Source organism: Puma concolor, chromosome A1 (genome assembly GCF_028749965.1).
Source record: "Puma concolor isolate L17-30 chromosome A1, mPumCon1.1.hap2, whole genome shotgun sequence".
NCBI classification, from domain to species: Eukaryota; Metazoa; Chordata; class Mammalia; order Carnivora; family Felidae; genus Puma; species Puma concolor.
The window spans coordinates 119591011-119610409 of NC_141667.1; the positions used below are offsets into that span (position 1 = coordinate 119591011).

At 36.3% G+C, this 19399-nt stretch overlaps 1 protein-coding gene across 2 annotated transcripts in view; it reads left to right on the forward strand.

Moving 5' to 3' along the window:
* PRELID2 (PRELI domain containing 2) overlaps positions 1 to 19399 on the forward strand; it is a 189231-nt gene that overhangs the window by 73420 nt on the left and 96412 nt on the right. Inside the window, exon 7 of one of the 2 annotated variants that reach the window (XM_086701424.1) lies at positions 15573 to 15906. The exons of the other annotated variant lie outside the window; for it this stretch is intronic. The gene's annotated coding sequence lies outside the window, so the exon portion shown is untranslated. Of the gene's footprint in view, positions 1 to 15572; positions 15907 to 19399 lie in introns of those variants that run through there. 2 annotated transcript variants of the gene reach the window in all.

A 19399-nucleotide genomic window follows, 5' to 3' on the forward strand; every position in this document is an offset into this window, starting at 1 on the left:
GTCTCTTTCTCTGTCTCTCAAAAATAGATAAACATTAAAAAATTTTTAAATAGTTGGAGAGCATCAAATGCTCTATTTCATTTTGGGTGAGGGTGGTAGTTTGTGTTTTTGAGGAATTGATCCATTTTGTCCAAATTGTCAAATTTACATGTGTAGGCTTGTTCATAGTATTTTCATATTAACCTTTTGATGGTCTCCTTGGTCTTTAATGACATGCTGTTTTATTCCTGATATTGGTAATTTGTGTCTTTTCTTTTTTCTTTGTCAGTTGCTAGGTGTTAGTTTTATTCATATTTTAAGAGAATTAGCTCTTCATTTCATTGATTTGCTCTATTGCTTTTCTGGTGTGTTTTGTGGATTTCTGCTTTTTATTATTTTTGTTTTCATTTGCTTGGGTTTTTTTTTCTCTTCTTTTTCTAGGTCTTCAAATGGGAGCTTAGATTATTGTTTTGAAACTTTTTCATTTTTCTAATGTATATATTTAGTGCTATAAATTTCCCTCCTAGCACCGCTTTAACTGTGTCTCACAAAATTGGATTTTATTCCATGTAATATTTTAAAATTTATTTTTAAAATTAATTTTATTATGTGTATGTGTATATATATATATATATATATATATATAGAGAGAGAGAGAGAGAGAGAGAGAGAGAGGGATGTATGAGCAGGGGAGAGTGGCGGGGGGGGGAGAGAGAGAGAATCCCAAGCAGGTTCCATGCTCAGCACGGAGCCTGATACAGAGCTCTATCCCATGACCCTGGGATCATGACCTGACCTGAAATCAAGAGTCAGACGTTCAACCAACTGAGCCACCTAGGTGCCCAGTGTATTTTTAAAATATCCCTTGAAACTTTCTCTTTGATCCATGGATTATTCAGAAGCTTGTTGTTTAATTTGCAGTTGTTTGGAGATTTTCCAGCTGTCTTTCTGCTATTGATTTCAGTTTGATTTCACTCTGGTTGGAGAACACACCTGTATAATTTCATGGTGAGGTTTGTTTTCTGGCCCAGGATATGTGTTCTATCTTGGTATATGTTTCATGGGCACTTGAAAAAGAGTGGATCTTCTACTGTTGGGTGTAGCATTTTATAAATGTTGATTGGATCCTATTGATTGATGGTGGTGTCAAATTCTTCTGTGTACTATCTGATGTTCTGTCTTGTGTTATAAATTGTTGAGAGAAGGATGTTGAGGTCTCCAACTACAATTGTAGATTTGTCTATTTCTTCTTGTATTTTTTTTTATTGTTTCTTCGTATACTTTTCAGCTCTTCTGTTAAGTACATGCACATTTAGGTTTGAGATATCTTCTTTTTGGTTTAACCCTTTTATCATTATATAATATCTCTCTCTGTCCCTGGTAATTTTCATTGCCCTGAAGTCTCCATTAGCTGGAGTTCCTTTAATAGGAATTCCTATTTCTTTTTATTAATATTTGTATGATGTATCTTTTAAAATTTTTCTTTTAATCTGCCTGTATGGTTACATTTGAAGTGAGTTTTCTTGCATACAGTTTGGTCATGTTTTTTAAAGCATTCTGTTGATCTCTGACTTTTAATTAATGATTTAGACTATTTAAATTTAATGTAATTATTAATATGTTAGGGCTTACGTCTTCCATTTTATTTTTAGATCTCTGTTTTTTTTCTTCCTTTGGGTTTTTTGAACACATTTTAGAATTCTTGTATGGTTTGTTCATATGTAGTAATTTTCAGCAAATCTCTTTGTATACCTTTTTTTAGTGGTTCTAGGTATTATACATGCATATATACATCTTATCACAGTCTCTTGGTGTCATCATTTTACCAGTTGAATGAAGTGTTGAAACCTTACCTGCCTTTGTATTCCTGCCTCTTCATGTTTATAATTAATTGCCTTAAATATTTCTTCTACATTTAGCTGGAACCATATCAGTGTTTTAATTTTTTTCTTAACCATCAAACATAGTTTAAAAGATCCAATAGGAGAAGAATAGTTTACTGTATGTGCCCATATTTTGTTTATTGTGTTCTTTTTTCCTTCCCAATATTCTGAAATTTCTTCTTTTATCATTGTTTTTTCTGTTTAGAGAACATATTGTAGCCATTTTCTTTTTAAGGATAGAATTTCTGGAAACTAAGTTTTTTAGGTTTTAATTAGCTGAAAGTGTCTTGATTTCCCCGTAATTCCTTAAGGATATTTTCATAGGATAGATAGGATTCAGGGTTGATGTTCTTTTCTTCTAGCACTTGAAAAATGTGCCACTTCCTATGGCCTCCATGGCTTCTGATGGGAGAAATCCACTATTTTTTTCCCAATAAGTGTGGTGTCATTTCCCTCTGATTTTTTTTTCTTTTTGTGTTTAATTTTCTAAAGTTTGGCTATGTTGTGTTTTGATGTGGATTTCTTTGGGTTTAGCCTGTTTGGTGTTTGCTCAACTTCTTCAACCTGTCAATTTATGTCTTTTGCCAAATTTGGAAAGTTTTCAGTCATTTCAGTACTTTTTTTAGTACTTCCCAGCCTCTTTCTCCTCTCCTCTGAAACTGTAATGACATGAATGTTAGATGTTTTGTTATTGTCACATAAGTCCCTGAATCTGTTTATTTTTATTTCTTCATTCTATTTTTTCTCTGTTGTTCATGAGTAATTTCTGTTACTCTTTCAGTTTACTTTTTTTTTTTGATCCCCTCCATTATCCTTTTGAGCTCATTCTTGGAGTTTTTTACTTTGATTATTATGTTTCACAGTTCTGAAATTTCTAACTGGTCTTCTGTCTAGTCTTACTTTCTTAGACTATTTTGTTATTTGTGTCAAACATGTTTGTAGTTGTTCAATGAAACACTTTTATGATTGCTTAAAAACATTTGCCAGGTCATTTTAATGTCTCTTTCATCTTGGTGTTGGTATCTTGATTATCTTTTGCTTTTGTTTTGAGATCTTTCTGGTTTGTGATATGATGAATTATTTTTTTATCGAAGTCTGAGCATTTGGGGTATTATGAGATGCTGGATCTTGTTTAGACAGTGTCTTTTAACTGGCTTATTGTGTTGCTTGTCCAGTAGGGGAAAGGGTGGGTACTGCCTTATTAATTGCCACATAAGGGTAAAAATTCTACATTGACATCTGAGGATGGAGAGACCTTCCCTGTTACAGTTTGGTGGGTTTGGGGATTCTCACTCTCCACTAGTCCCCACTGGTATCTCCCTGGCTAAGAGGTGTAGGAGTACCTCATCACCACTCCCCATCTGGTGTCCAGTAATACCATGGTATTGATGAATATCCAAACTCTCCACTAGGTCTCCCCGATACCGCTTTCGTAGAGAAGGAGGGAAGTAACTTCTTCCTGCCAGGTGGAGGTAGAAGTCCAGACCCCTCAAGTAGTTTCTACTGAGGGGATGAGGGAGTATTTGTTACCACTTGATGGGGATGAAAGTCCCAGCTCTCTACTTAGTCTTCTCTGACACCATCATAGCAGAGGAATTCAGAACCCCTGTTAAAGCCAGTAAGAGTAGAAGTCTAGGCTACTCATTTGACCTTTGCTGGCATGTGTTGGGGTAGCAGCCATAGTATTTTCTGTAGCATGGTGTACAGTGATTATCTTCTGAATGTTTTCTATCTTGCTAGGTGGCCCCTTTCCTGGTCCTCTGCTTAGAGACAGAAGGATATTGTTGTTGTTATTGTTTTGTCTCTGTGCCTGATGGCATTTCTAGGTTGCTGGCTTCTCCAGAACTCAGTCTTCCATATGTGAGGCAAAAAGAAAATCCAGGAAACTCATTGCAGTGTTGTTCTTTGGGTCTCGAGTTTCCTAGATGGGTCCTTCTTTGTCCTACTTTTCTTAGTCTTCTTATTTTGTTTCTTACATAATGCTCAGGAGTTTTAATTGTACTACCACTGATTTTTGATAAGTCCAATGTCTTTGGGCTCCTTCCTCTACTTAAGTTCATCTTTCTTTTATGTCTTAGCTCAAGTGTCACTTATGAGAAACTCTCTCTCCTCTCACTCTACATACTGGTCTAGGTTTCCCATTGCACTCTTGCATAGCACGTTGCACTTCTCCTTGCAATAACTTTGTTCAGTGTCTGTCTCCTCCATTTGATTGTAAACTTTTTAAAATTTTTATTAATAAAGGTTTTTTTTGTTTATTTTTGAGAGAGAGACAGTGCAAGTGGGAGGGGCAGAGAGAAAGGGAGACACAGAATCTGAAGCAGGCTCCAAGTTGTGAGCTGTCAGCACAGAGCCTGACGTGGGGCTCGATCTCACGGACCGCGAGATCATGACCTGAGCCAAAGTCAGACGATTAACTGACTGAGCCACCCAGGCACCCCATGATTGTAAATTTCTTCCTTTTTTTTAAACGTTTATTTATTTTGAGAGAGAGAGAGACAGCGAGCAAGCTGGAGCAGAGAGAGCATCCTAAGCAAGCTCTATGTTGTCAGCACAGAGACGGATGTGGGGCTCGAACTTACCGTGAGATCGTGACGTGAGCCAAAATCAAGTGTCACATGCTTAACTAACTGAAACATCTGGTGCCCCTTGGCTGTAAACTTCTTGAGGGCAGGAGTTGGTCCCATCTTGAATAAGTGAGCAACATTGTCATTTGCAAAATGAGGGAGTTGGAATGGTAAACTTAAAGACGCTCCATCTCTAATTTCTTTTCTTTCTTTTTCCCTCATTCACTCTCATTTCTCTCTCTCCATCCCCCAAATAATTTCCAAAATAGAATTATATAGAAATCTTCTCTTTCTGTGCCCTGTCAACATTGGGTTTTATCATGACAGAGAAAATAAATTTGGGTTATAAAGAATAATGACATCTTATTATGGTTTTATTTTGTACTTATTTGAATAGCAGGAAAGTTTATTTATCCTGTCAATAAATATTGAGTATCTACTGTATCCCAAGCTCTGTGGGAGGCTGTGGAGATAGAACAGTTTACTAAACGAAGTCCAAGTTCTCATAGAGCTCACAGTTGAAAGGTTTTTTTTTTTTAATATTATTACGATCATTTGCATGTTTTTTGTGAATTGTGTCTCCACATCAGTTGTTTACCCACTTACCATCCTCTCCTTTCCAGTGCTTATTAAACAAATATTTTGCTCAGGAATATGAAAGATATAAAATTAAGACAATCCTTTTCATAAATCACTTAGCATCTATTCTGACTTATCAGTTCATGCATTCAAAGAAAAATATTTTTCTCACAAAAGCAGTCTGGCAGCACAGTCATCACTATATTGTTTATACTTTAAAGAATGTGGGTAAAACTTAACAAAAAATAAAGGCCAAAGTACTTGTGATTTTGGCATATAAATTTTATAATGTGTCTGTGGCCTGACTACATAACAACAATTAATACCGTATATTGCAAGGGGGAATTGAGCAGTTGGATTTAATGAAACCATTTTAACAAGAACCAGTTGGAGTGTTAGGTTGTCATTGCAAAGGAACCTGCCTAGAGTTTGTCATCTTGTTTTATTATTTTATTTTATTTCTTAACTTATTTATTTAAATTCAAGTTCGTTAACATACAGCACAGTATTGGTTTCAGGAGTGGAACCCAGTGATTCATCACTTACCTACAACACCCAATGCTCATTGCAACGAGTGTCCTCCTGAATGCCCATTACCCCCTTAGCCCATCCCCCCACCCACCAGCCCTCCAGCAACCCTCAGTTTGTTCTCCGTATTCAGAAGCCCTTATGGTTTGCTTCCCTCTCTGTTTTTATCTAATTTTTCCTTCCCTTCCCCTATGTCCAACTGTTTGGTTCTTGTTTTATTTTAAAATGATACTTAATTTGCATTTCCCAGACATCAGAGGCTGTGATGAGAGGTCCTGTGTGACAAGCCTGTAACATCAGCAAGGTTTTAAAACCCAGCATTAGTCTTAGGACCTAAAATTCTACTCACTACAGAGGGAGCTCTAAGTAGACTGCTTTCCTAGCATGACATAGTTGGTTATATTGATCTTAATCTCCCTTATCTGTAGGGGATGTTTTGGTTTATTTATTAAGTGATCCCATATCCATTATCTCAGTTAGTCCATGAAGCAACCCTGTGAAGAGGGTAGAAGGCGATTTACACATGAAGAATCAAAGGCTCACAGTGGGTTAAGTGACACAGCCAGTAAGTGGCTGAACTGTAGTCATTGTGCGGCCACATATTTATCAAACCTCAAATGAAATTTCATAGTAATGCCGTGTAATGCTAGATCCATCAAAGAGAGTTGTCTGTATGTCTCTTGATTTATATTTCCTGGTTATGAAGGATATTACTTATACCATGTCACGTCATTGTCATCCTATCTTATTTGCCTTATTTCCCTGAGGTGGAATAATAAACTCTATTGTGACTTACTTGGTATGTTTCTGAGTATATGTGTAAAACGTGTCTTGTGAAAAGTTCTTAACTCACTTGCTTTCAAGTGACCCTGTCTGATTATTCTCTTTCTTGCTATGATCTTGACTACTTTGGTGATAGAGCTAGAATTGGTTAGACTAATTGCGATTTTTTCATCTATAACATGAGGTGTTTGTGTTAGCATCTGGAAAGTATAGAAACTCAGGCTGGGAAGGGACCTTAAAAAACTTTGAATTTAAGCTTCCTCATTGGTGAAAAATAATTGAAATTAGTGTATATTTATAGAATTGTAAAATGATTAGTACAGTGCCTGGCATCTAGTGACCTCTTCAAAAAGGGCCAATAAAATAGGTGTTCTCTCTGAGAATTAACAGCTTGGTTGGCTGTTAATTAATGAATGCTCCCCGTTTTCCAAAAAAACATGCTGATTGATGCCCCAATCACCCTGAATAACCACTGCTAGCATACCTCACTCATGTTTGTAGACTTCTGGTCTCCAGTGTTGAATTACATGTTTTGCAAGGGTTGCTTGCATCCTAAATCAGTTTGTGTTCATTATAATTATTTAATTAACTGTTATGTAAACTCTGTATTAGTTTCCTATTGCTGCTTTAATAAATAGGACAAACCTGGTGGCTTAAAACAATACAAATTTATTACCTTACTAAGTGTCAGCCTGAAATGGGTTTCCCTGGACTGAAATCAAGATGCTGCCTTCCTTCCCGAGGCGCTAAGGGAGAATCTATTCCCTTCCTTTCTCAGCTTTGAGATGCCACCAATATTCCTTACCTTGTGGCTGGCTCCTTTCTCCATCTTAAGCCAGTAGCATAGCATTCTCAAATTACTGTCCGACTCTCCACCTCTGTCTTTCACAAGGACCTCTATGATTACATTGGGCTTACCAGCATAACCTCTCCATTTCAAGATCATTAATTTAATCATACCCCACAGTCCTTTTTTTCCTGTAAAGTAACATATTCATTGAGTCTGAGGATTAAACTATGGGCATTTTGGGGGGACCATTATTTTGCTTACCACCACAACCTTTAACATTTGAGAGAAGAGAGAGGATGTTTTTATGAAATCCAGTTTCTTGCTTTGGAAAGACTCGTTAAGTTAACAGTGAAAAAAATTGCTTTTGAATTAGATGTGGGTTAGATGGCTCTAACATTTTGGCCAAATCGTGAAAGTCAAGAAGGATTCCACACTTAGATTTCTTGTGGAAGTGTCTGTATGTTCTTGCTCCATTTAGAGAAACACACCAGAAACCAGAAAATTCTTTATGGTTTTGATTTTTTGGAAGAAATATAATACAGAAATCTAGTCAGTACACTCATTCACAAAGAAAAGTTCTTGGCTCCACACCAGAAGACTGGTAAAGGCAAATATGTGTATTTTCATTTATTATAAATTGAAATAAAATATTGTAAATGTAGGAGTAGTATTTTTTTATGTTTTCTCACTTTAAGATGAAATTTGTCACTTTCTTGGTTAACTAGCCAACTGCCAATCCCAACTCTGTCAGATAAAAACTGTCTATTATTTAACCAAACTACATTCTACTCCCATCCCTCTTTTCTGGTATTTTTCACCCCTGGCTCAGAGATTCTTGACATTTTGGTGGAATCTTGCACCTCTTTGAGAACTTGATGAAAGCTAAGTCTGACCCTGAAGAATACCCATACAGATCATGTTTTCTTTCTTTTTTGTATCTTGGGTACAAAGAGTTGAGTTATTATACTTATTAGTTCTTGATCCAATTATCAGTTTGTGCAGATCCATCTTCTTCTTTTTATTCTATTTTATTTCATTTCATGTTATTTTATTTTTACTTTGACCTCCCATCCCCATCTCCACCTCCACCCCTGGAGATACACCGAGCTATGTATTATTGAAAGATAAATAGTATTGTGTTGCAATACTATGTTTCACATACAATTTTAGGTGAATTTGTGTGTCTTCTGAAAGCTACTCTTGGACACTAGGAGGTCTATAGGTCAAGAACCTTCTCTTTAATCTGCACTATTCAACACTGTAGTCACTAGCCTCGTGTGACTATTTTAATTCAAATTTAAGATGATATAAAATTGAAAGGTAGATTTCTCAGTCACACTAGCCACATTTGAAGTGCTCGGTAGCCATCTGTGGCTAGTGGCTGCTTACTGTCTAGCACAGCATAGCACAGCATAGATCATGCCTGCCATCACAGAAAATTCTAATGGACAACACTTCCCCAAGTTATCTGTATAAGAACTCTCCCAGATCTAAGGATTATTTTAGTTGGAAACATTTTTTCTAACTGGCATGCCTTTGTGCTTGTGTGGAATAACATTCCACAAAACTGAGAGAGTCCTCAATAGAGCAGATGGGGAGAGAGTCAGGGCATGAAAATTCTACGTATTGGTTCTCGATCCAGCAAATTGAAGGACTTCAAATCTGCCCCCACCCACTTGCTCTCTGAGGAATTCTACAGTGAAACACACTTAACCCTTGAGGTCATAATTATAATCCCTCACTTTTATATATAACATTTTGTAATTTGAAAACCTATTGATTTACACCTGCCTTTGGTGATAGTGTTATTATTTTAACCATTGGTTGTTCATGAAATGTCCAGACAGGCATTAAGTTATGAAAATATAGGAGGTGATGTACAAGAGGTTTTTGCTTTCCTCATTGAACCCCCTTTCAATCTACATTAAGAGATCATTCAGGGGCTTCTAGTTTCTGTGATCTCCTTCTCTCTTTGCTATTCCTCACGGTTCTGGTTCCCTTCTGGAATCAGGGACATGGAATCCTCTACTCTGGTCCGTGCTGAAAGGTGAAAAGTAGACCCTTATGACCTTGGTCTCCTTTTATAGAAGGACACTTGGATATTTAGATTCTTCAGAATGGAAAAAATAAACTCTTTGCTAGTTTTGACAGTTTCTTACTGCATAATTTTAATAGGAGTGAGGAGTTCAAGGAAAAAAATAAGGCAAGGAACAGGGAAATGACTCGCTGTAGTATAGCTTCATTTTCTGACAAAGACACTGAGGCTAAAAATGGGTTAATGTCATGCCTAAGATTATTCAGCTAGTGAGTCTCTTCTCCACATTCTGTGCTCTTTCCTAAGTCATGCTGACAACTTGGGATAAAGAACTCCACAGTTCTCAGACCACTTTGATGTTTGACTGTGTCTGATACATAGGACTCATTGAATTCCAGTCAGTATGCATCTTAGTCACCGTGAATCTTATGAAATGAGAGGCACTGTGGCTGAGAACAGTAGTTGATGTGAACATTTGCCATGATCAATAGATGTGATTGATGAGTCAATGAATGGGCCCTTATGTTCAAAACTAAATGTCCCAGGAACTCTGATAGTCCCCAGATTTATAGAAGATAATTTCCCCTATGGAACTTAAATTTACTTTATATGTATTAGTACATTTACTACAGCAGAGAACAACAAAGTTGCAGTGTGATAGGAAATGATGTGGATGTTGGGCACTTAACTTGGTTCATTCTTAGATAAGAAATTTGCTTTGGTACTTTCTCCAGCCATCTTCATCCTCCATGCATGATTCAAATTCATGCCTCAGTAAAATCACAAATGGTTACTTGTCATGAATCTTTATGTCTCTCTTGACTTGTCAAAACAACCTTAAATATGGTATTTTGACAGTGTGCTAGTGTTAGTACAGCTCATTAAATAGTACCTGTTCTCTACCTTTTGTGCATATGGTAGGATTGAATTTTTCTTTGATTTGCTGAAATTGGGCATGAGCAAGTGAATCAGTTTGGCTAGTGGAATGCTACCAGGAGAGCCATGAGTCACTTCCATACAGAAGCCTTAAGAGCCAGTGTGCAATGTGTGTGGGTGGAGCAAGCTCCCACTGTCGGGGAGAAAGCCTGAATCTGAAAAGTTGATAGATACATGGGAGGATAGGAAGCTGTCAGGGTGCAAAGCTACAGTTGATGCAAACATCAGGATGAAGGAATATGCTGAGGAACAACTGACACATAATCAGCATAATATGTACCCACCATATTTGACTTATCCATGCTTGGGCACCATGGGGGCTCTGATTCCCTGGTCCTCAATACATTCTTTAGTTGGACATACTGGTATATATCTACTTGTTCTCTCTTGCTCCCTCCCTCCCTCGCCCTTTTTCTCTTTGTTTCACCTTTCCATGCCTCCATCATCAGGAGTGGAGCTACTGGTGGATGTTGATTAGACTGCCTTAACACCCCCCTCAGCTTTACTGAGATTTGGAAAAGTTTTTTTCCTGATTGTAGGCCCCTGACTTTTCCTTTCTCAGTATATTTTCTTTAGATAACTTACATTTGTATTGTAAAGATTCCACAACCCAGAAATGTGTTTCTCAAGGACCTGTGAAATGTAATCAAGGAAAGAGATCGTCCCTATTTGAGTGTCTGTGGGAGCCTAACTCTTGAAAAGTAACAATTATTGAACACAGAAGTCCTAATCACATGAACCAACCTCACTGTGAATGTCCTCCAGTACTTTTCTATTAGCTCACCCCAGCATTTAAACATTCTACTGCCTTTTGTCTCAGCAGAATTGAATTTAGTCTCTCTCCTAAGTTGCAATAGTCTTAAATAAGTCTTCCTTAACATTTTTAACAAGTGTCCAGTGAAGTTTTTCTTTAAAAATGCGTATGTATTTAATTTGATTAAGTAGTGCCAGATTGTTATATAGAATGGCTATACTGGTTTATATTTCCATATATATATATCTGTTAGCAAACCAGAAGGTTCTTACATCCCCATGTTTCTACCAACCCTTAGACATGTTTAGAATTTTAATGTTTGTAAATTGATAAACCTAAGTAATATCTCATTTTTTAAAATTTGCATTTCTCAAACTATCAATGATTCTGAGCACTTTCTTTTATATGCTTGATAGATTTTTGGGGTTCCCACCTCTATAAATTCTCTGTTCATGGTTTTTGTCTTTTATTCTATTGGGATTGCTGTTTGTTCTTGCTCCTTTGCAGGAATTCATTTTATGTTCAGTTATGGCCTTGTCAATTTTAGACCTTCCAAATAACTTCTCCCATGTTTTCAGCCACTGGTGGATGTTGTCACTTGTTAAACAGAAATGCACATTTAAAAAACTGTTTATTTTGAACTTCAAACTCAAAGAAGAGTTGCAAAACTAATATATAAGAACTCTAATATTTATTCAGGCTCACTAATTTTAACATTTTATTCCATTTACTGAATTTTCTCTCTTTCTCCCTTACTCTCTCGCCCACCCTGTCTCTGTCTCTTGCCACACAAACACACACACACACACACACACACACACACACACACCCATAATTTATATTTTTAAATAAGCATTTGTGAATAAATGGCAAACATTCTATTTCTTTACTCATTATTTCAGTGTGTGTTTCCTAAGAACAGGATCAAGCTATAACCAGAGTACAAGCATGAAATAAGAAAATTTAACATTGATTCAATACCATCTAATCCTCTATACAAGTTCGGATTTTGCCATTTGTCTTGATAATTGAATTTTATAGTTATTTTCTCCCTCCAATCCAGGATTCTACCGGTCACATCTCTGCTATTTCCTTCCTTTCTTTCTGTCCCTCAGGATTCTTTATTTTTCATACTCTTAACATTTTATTCTGTAGATTGTTCCTAAATTTGTATTTGTGTGATATTTCCCTATGATGATAGATTTTTTTTTTTTTTTTTTTTTTTTGCAGAAATACTAAAAAGGTGATATTGCATTCTCAGGGCATCACGTCAGGAGGCATATGATGTCAATTTCTAATATCATTGAAGGTGTTAACTTTGGTCACTTAACTAACATGAGTCAGCCATTTTTTTCTTTGTAACTAGCTACTTTTATGTAGACACTTTGTGTCCATGGCAAAATAAGGGAATATAAATGTATTTTCATTTTGCATTTGTCACATCTATATGGGCTGAACTCACTTCATATTAGCTCATAGAGATCTTTTTTTAGTTCTTTATTATAAACCACCCTATTGTGTGTATGCATCATAATTTATTGTCCCCTACGTATAGACATTTAAGTCATTGCCAATATTTACATTTACAAATAACGTTCCAGTGGATAATCTAATGTATGTGTATTTTTTTACTGTTGGAGGTGTATCTTCAGGGTAGATTCCTAGAAGTGGGATTGCTAAATGAAAAGGAAATGCATATGTAATTTTGTTAGAGATTGCCAAATTCCCCACTGCAAGGGTTATATCATCTACATTCCCACTAGCAATGAAAGAAGGGTTCCACAATCTTGCCAGCAAAATATGTTGCCAAGCTTTTAAATTTTTTGCCAAACTGAGAGAAGAGAAATGGTACCTCAGTGTAATTTTATTTGCTTTTCTCTTATTATAAGTAAAATTGAAATGGTTTCATGTGACTGAGGACCATTGTACATCTTTTTTATGATTTGCTTGTGCCTTTAATTCATTGTTCTATTGAGGTTTTGGTCATTTTTCCTCTTTAAGAGTTTTTTTTTAAGAGTTTTTAAGTACATTAAAGAGAATACATTTTTATCTGTGATATATTGTGATGAAAATATTCTTCCTCAACTTGTCATTTGTCAGTTAATTTGGCTGTTTTTTTCCATGAAAAAAAAAACGTTAATTTTATGTAGTCAAATTTATCTTTAAAAATTTTTTTCAACTGGATTTTAAGTCTTAGAAACTTTTCTTATACTCATGTTATAGATAAATTCAACTATGTTTTCATCCAGTACTTACATGGTTTTATTTTGTACCTTTATATTTGCATAAGTAAATTTTACATTTTATATCCCTGGATCTATTTGGAGTTCATTTTTACATATGTTGTGAGGAATACATTTAATTGCATTTTTTTCTAAAAGACTATCCAGTTGTCTCATTTTTTAAAAAGTTCATCTTTGTAGGGGCGCCTGGGTGGCGCAGTCGGTTAAGCGTCCGACTTCAGCCAGGTCACGATCTCGCGGTCCGTGAGTTCGAGCCCCGCGTCGGGCTCTGTGCTGATGGCTCAGAGCCTGGAGCCTGTTTCCGCTTCTGTGTCTCCCTCTCTCTCTGCCCCTCCCCTGTTCATGCTCTGTCTCTCTCTGTCCCAAAAAAAATAAATAAACGTTGAAAAAAAAATTAAAAAAAAAAAAAGTTCGTCTTTGTCCCCAGGGGTTTGAGAGACACCTTTATGATATGTAAGATTTCCATAGCTGCTTGAGCCCTTGTCTGGGCCTTGTGTTCTATTGCAGTCTTTGTGCTTGCTTATGTGCCAGAACCACCACATGGTTTCAATTACAGAATCTTTATTGACTGTTTTAATATCTGGTATGGATAGTCCCTTTTCATAGCTGTGCAATAGTTAGCTATTCATGTCTGTTTACTTTTCCTTATGAACTTCTGTTGCAACTTATCTAGCTTCATAAAAAACCTTCTTAGTATTGTAATTGCTGTTGCCTTAAGTTACAAATTAGTAGATGTAGGGAGCAGTCAGCTTTTTATATTGCTGAGCTATCATCTCCATGAATAAGAGCTGCGTCTCCGATTCTTCAAATCTGATTTTGGGTCTTTTAGTAGTGTTTTTAAGGTTTTCTTTTTTTCTTTCCTTTTTTTTTTTAAGTTTATGTATTTATTTTGGAGGAAAGAGAGAGAGAGAGAGAGAGAATGAGAGGGACTCCCAAGCAGGCTCCACACTGACAGCACAGAGCCCCACGTGGGGATTCATCTCACAAACCATGAGCTCATGACCTGAGTCAAAATCAAGAGTGGGACACTTAACCAACTGAGCCACCTGGGTGCCCCAGGTTTTTCCTCTACGGGTTGTACTAGTTATCTCTTGCTGCATAACAAATTACCTCTAAACTTAGCAGCTCAAAGTGATAATAACTATTTATTACCTCACACATTTTCCATGGGTCAGGAGTGACCGACTTGGGTGATTCCGGCTTGAGGATCTCTCATGAAATAGTTGTCAGGATTGTGGCTGAGGCTGTGGAGACCTGAGGCTAAGCTTATGTTTCTAAGATGGCTTGCTCAGGTGGCTGGCAAGTTGGTGCTGGCTGTTGGGAGGTCATGGTTTTGAGTGTCCTCAAAATATGGCAACTGGCTTTCACTGGACAGATGATCCAAGAGAGAGAACAAGGTGGAAACTACAATCATTTTTTTTTTTTTAGCTTAGCATTGGGTGTCATACAACATCATTTCTGTGATTTGTGTAATTGAGTACACAGATTTGCATTGATCTTCAGGGTGGGAAAAGTCTATACAAAGAAGTGAATACATGGAAAAGGGGAACATTGGGATCATTTTGGAGGTACACATCTGGCACATATCTGTAGTGTTTTTACATTAAGATGCAGTTTTGGAATCGTGTGTGTGTGTGTGTGTGTGTGTGTGTGTGTTTATTGGGAATGTGTATTGAATTTTTAAAAAGTTTTCAGCATTTATGCAGATCATAATGTGATTTTTCTCCTTAGATTTATGGTATTTTTTGGTAATAGATTTCCTATATTGATAGTATCTTGCATGCCTAGAACAAATCCTGCTTGGTTATTGCATATTATTTTCAGTGTGGTGATTAATTCTGTTTGCTAATAAATATTGAATATTTTTGCATTAATAGTCACAAATTGTATTAGTTGGTAATTTTATTTTTAAAAATTTGGACTATGTCATATTTAGTTATCAATGTTATATTTGCTTCGTAAAATGATTTCAAAAGTCCTTTATTTTCTATGATTTGGGTACAAGTTTTGTTATACTGGGACTATTTAGTTATTGACAGTTTGGTAAAATTTCATTGTGAAACCTTCTGGGCCAGATGGTTTTTTGTACGGTATAGCCTTGATAATTTCTTTCTTTTTATCTATGAAAATAAGCCCATTTAAGCTTTCTAAATGTACTTGAGGAATTTTGGTACACTGTATTTCTTTAACAATTATTTATTTGATAGAAGTTTTCAAATTTATTTGCATAGAGATATGCAAAGTAATTTCATGATTTTAAAGTTTTGTTTTAATGGCCGTTTCTTATTATTTCTTTGTATATTTGTGCTTTCGTGCCTTTTTTCTTAATTAGGTGAACTAATGATATGCCTACTTTATTAATACTCTTCAAAGAACAAGGATTTTGATTTATTAATTAGATTTCTTGTATTTCTCTACTATATTAATTTTCACTTTTATCTCTTATTTTGTTCTTTTTTTTTAATTTATTTTTATTTTTTGTTTTATTTTTGAAGGAGAGAGAGACCGAGCGTGAGCAGAGGAGGAGCAGAGACAGAGGGAGACATAGAATTTGAAGCAGGCTCCAGGCTCTGAACTGTCAGCACAGAGCCCGATGCGGGGCTCAGACTCACAAACTGTGAGATCATGACCTGAGCCAAAGTCGGATGCTTAGCCGACTGAGCCACCCAGGCGCCCTTCTTATTTTGTTCTTTATGCTTCATTTTGTTGAACTTGATTGTTCTTTTAAAAAACATTTTCTGGAAGTAACCCTCACAATGTTGTGGGCCCTCTTGCCATGACTTCATTCCCCTGAAGTTTAAAAAAATATACTTTTAGTTTGCAACTTAATTCATTAATTTTTATTATTTTATTTTTATTGATATAAGTGTATATTACTTTTTTCTGATTATTGCTTGAATGTATTCCGTAGATTTTGATTTTTTTCCTGATTACTGTTTGAATATATTCCACAGATTCGATATGCAGTATTTTCATTATCATTACATTTTGGAAAATTTGAAATTTGGGGTTGTATTTCCCTTTTCCCTTAAGATTTGTTTAAAAGGAAAATTTTAATTCTCAGGTGAAAGAGTTTTCTTATTTAAAAAAAAAATTTTTTTAATGTTTATTTGGTTTTGAGAGACAGAGAGAGAGACAGAGCATGAGTGGGGGAGGGCAGAGAGAGAGGCTGGCACAGAATCTGAAGCCGGCTCTGGGCTCTGAGCTGTCAGCACAGAGCCGGATGCAGAGCTTGAATCCATGAACCAGGAGATCATGACCCGAGCCAAAGTCACACGCATAACTGACTGAGCCACCCAGATGCCCCATCTTATTTTTAAATACTGTTATTAATTCCTTAATGCATGATAATTATACAGTGTTGTTTATATTATTTCTTCTCCATGTGACTTACTGATGCTTTCTTTGTGACCTAGCAGTTGATTCATTTTGTAAATGTTCCAGATGGGCTTGAGGGGAAAATGTAATTTTCTCTTTTCGGGGTTTAATGTTTGATATGTTTCCATAAGATCTGTTTTACTGGGAATGTTATTTAAGTCTTCTATAGCTTCATTAATTTTTTGTCCCCTTGACCTGTTTTATGATGAGAATAGTTTACTCAAGTACATTATTGGTGTGATTTTGTTTATTTATTTCTACTTGCTTCTCCTGTAGTTTCTGCTTTATAAAGATGGTTGCTGTGTTATTTGGTATATAGATATTTGTAGATGTTATATCTCCCTTTTGAATTACAGCTTTTAGTATTAACAGAGGTCCTTTAGTTTCATTAATTTGTCTTTGGCTTGCACTCTACTTTGATATCAGCATGGCAAACAGTGTTTTCTTATTGATTTCCTTTGCCTGTTATGTCTGTATTTATCCCTTTGCATTTAGCCCTTCTGATTCACTGTTTCTCAGGTGTAACTTTTGTATGCATCACAGATTTGATATTTCTTTGTGAGTCATTTTTATTTTGAAAGATGAATTAAGCCAATTCACATTTGTTGATATGCTTGTTATATTCTCTATTCTATCATTTTATTTCAGTTATAATTACCATATGATTTTATCATATTTTCTGTTTCTCTACCTTACATGTTTGCTTTGCTTTTTAATATTTAGTTTCTTTTGCCATTAGGAGTAGGTATTTCAGTGATAACCTTTTTACTTAAACACCTTTTTTTTTTAGATTATTTATTTTATTTATTTTGAGAGAGAGATAGAGAGAATGAGCAGGGGAGGGGCAGAGAGAGGAGACAGAAGACTGAAGCAGTCTCTGTGCTAGGCTCAAACTCTCAAGAGTGAGATTTTGACCTGAGCTAAAGTTGGATGCCTAACTGACTGAGCCACTTACGTGCCCCTTAAACACCTTTTTAATGCCCTTCTCCACTGTTTTCTTAACTTTCATTACCTGACTTGTCAGTTTCTTTTTTTTTTAAGATTTTATTTTTTAAGTAATCTCTACACACGACATGGGGCTTGAAATCACAACCCCAAGATCAAGACTCCCACACTCTTTTGATTGAGCCAGCCAGGTACCCCAGATTTATCAGCTTCTTTTTTTTTTTTTTTAAATTTTTTTTTTTTTTTTCAACGTTTATTTATTTTGGGGACAGAGAGAGACAGAGCATGAACGGGGGAGGGGCAGAGAGAGAGGGAGACACAGAATCGGAAACAGGCTCCAGGCTCTGAGCCATCAGCCCAGAGCCCGACGCGGGGCTCAAACTCACGGACCGCGAGATCGTGACCTGGCTGAAGTCGGACGCTCAACCGACTGCGCCACCCAGGCGCCCCCAGATTTATCAGCTTCTAATGTATCCTTTGACTCCTCCCTTTTATCTGCACAATAAATGTTTTCAAGCTGTGGTCCACTGAGGCCTCTGAAATCCTTTCAGGGAGTTTGTGAGTCAAGCCATTTTCATAATAATACTGAGACATCATTTTGCTTTTCCATTCACATTTTCTGATGAATTCATATGAAAATTTTCCAGAGGCTGCCTGATATGTGATGATGTTATCACTGTGATGGCTAATGAAATATGGGAAACACTATGACAATCCAGCTATCTTAAGCCACACCTAAGAGGGATTTTCAAAAATGTAGATGATGCCACTTTTGTCACTATATTTTTTTTGGAAAAGTATCATTTTTCTAAAAATGTTATTTATGTTACCACGTGATAGATTTATTCTAGTTATTTAAAAAAATTTTTTTTAATGTTTATTTATTTATTTATTTATTTTTTTAAAATTTTTTTTTTTTCAACGTTTATTTATTTTTGGGATAGAGAGAGACAGAGCATGAACGGGGGAGGGGCAGAGAGAGAGGGAGACACAGAATCGGAAACAGGCTCCAGGCTCTGAGCTATCAGCCCAGAGCCTGACGCGGGGCTCGAACTCACGGAGCGCGAGATCGTGACCTGGCTGAAGTCGGACGCTCAACCGACTGCGCCACCCAGGCGCCCATTGTTTATTTATTTTTGAGAGAGAGAGAGACGGATCGTGAGTGGGGAAGGGGCAGAGGGAGAGGGAGACACGGAATCCAAAACAGGGTCCAGGCTCCAAGCTGTCAGCACAGAGCCCAACACAGGGCTCGAACTCACAGACCATGAGATCATGACCTGAGCTGACCCAGATGCTCAACCGACGGAGCCAACCAGGCGCCCCTCTTGTTATTTTTAAGTAAATAATCTCTCAGGTTTAATTGCTAATATGGAAAATATTGATATATACAATTTAATAAACAAAAACCTTCTGAAGTTCTCAAAAATTTGAGAAGTGTAAAGGATTTCAGAGATCAAAAAATTTGAGAACTGCTTCTATGCAACATCAATGAATTGATTCTGTGTTTTACATGCCTTCTCCATTCTCTTTCACCTCTCATTTACTCATATTTCCTTCATCAGAGTCTATAGCATTTTATATTATTCTACTCTTGCCTCTATTTTTTAAACCTTACATCTAAAACTAGATGTATTAAATCCTGTTGCTCCTTTTGCCTAAATTTCCTCAGTCATAACTTGGATGAAATGCATCCCTTGGCAGTTTCTTCAAGAACTCATTGCTACAGTATTTCCCAAGTTCTTACATGTGTAAAGATTTTTTTTTTAAGTTACTTTTTGTTTATGGCCTTCATATTGAAGAACAGCTTAGCTGGATATAAAATCCTTGGTTCACATGTTTCCCCCTTGAGTTTCTTGCAAATGTTGCTTGGTTCCTGCCTTGTTTTGTATGTGGCTCTTGGGAAGTCAGATTCTAGCTGAATTTTCTTGCTATTTTAAAATTTAAAATTTCTAGTACTTTTGCCTGACTAGAGACCTGAGTTTTTTTGTTTTGTTTTGTT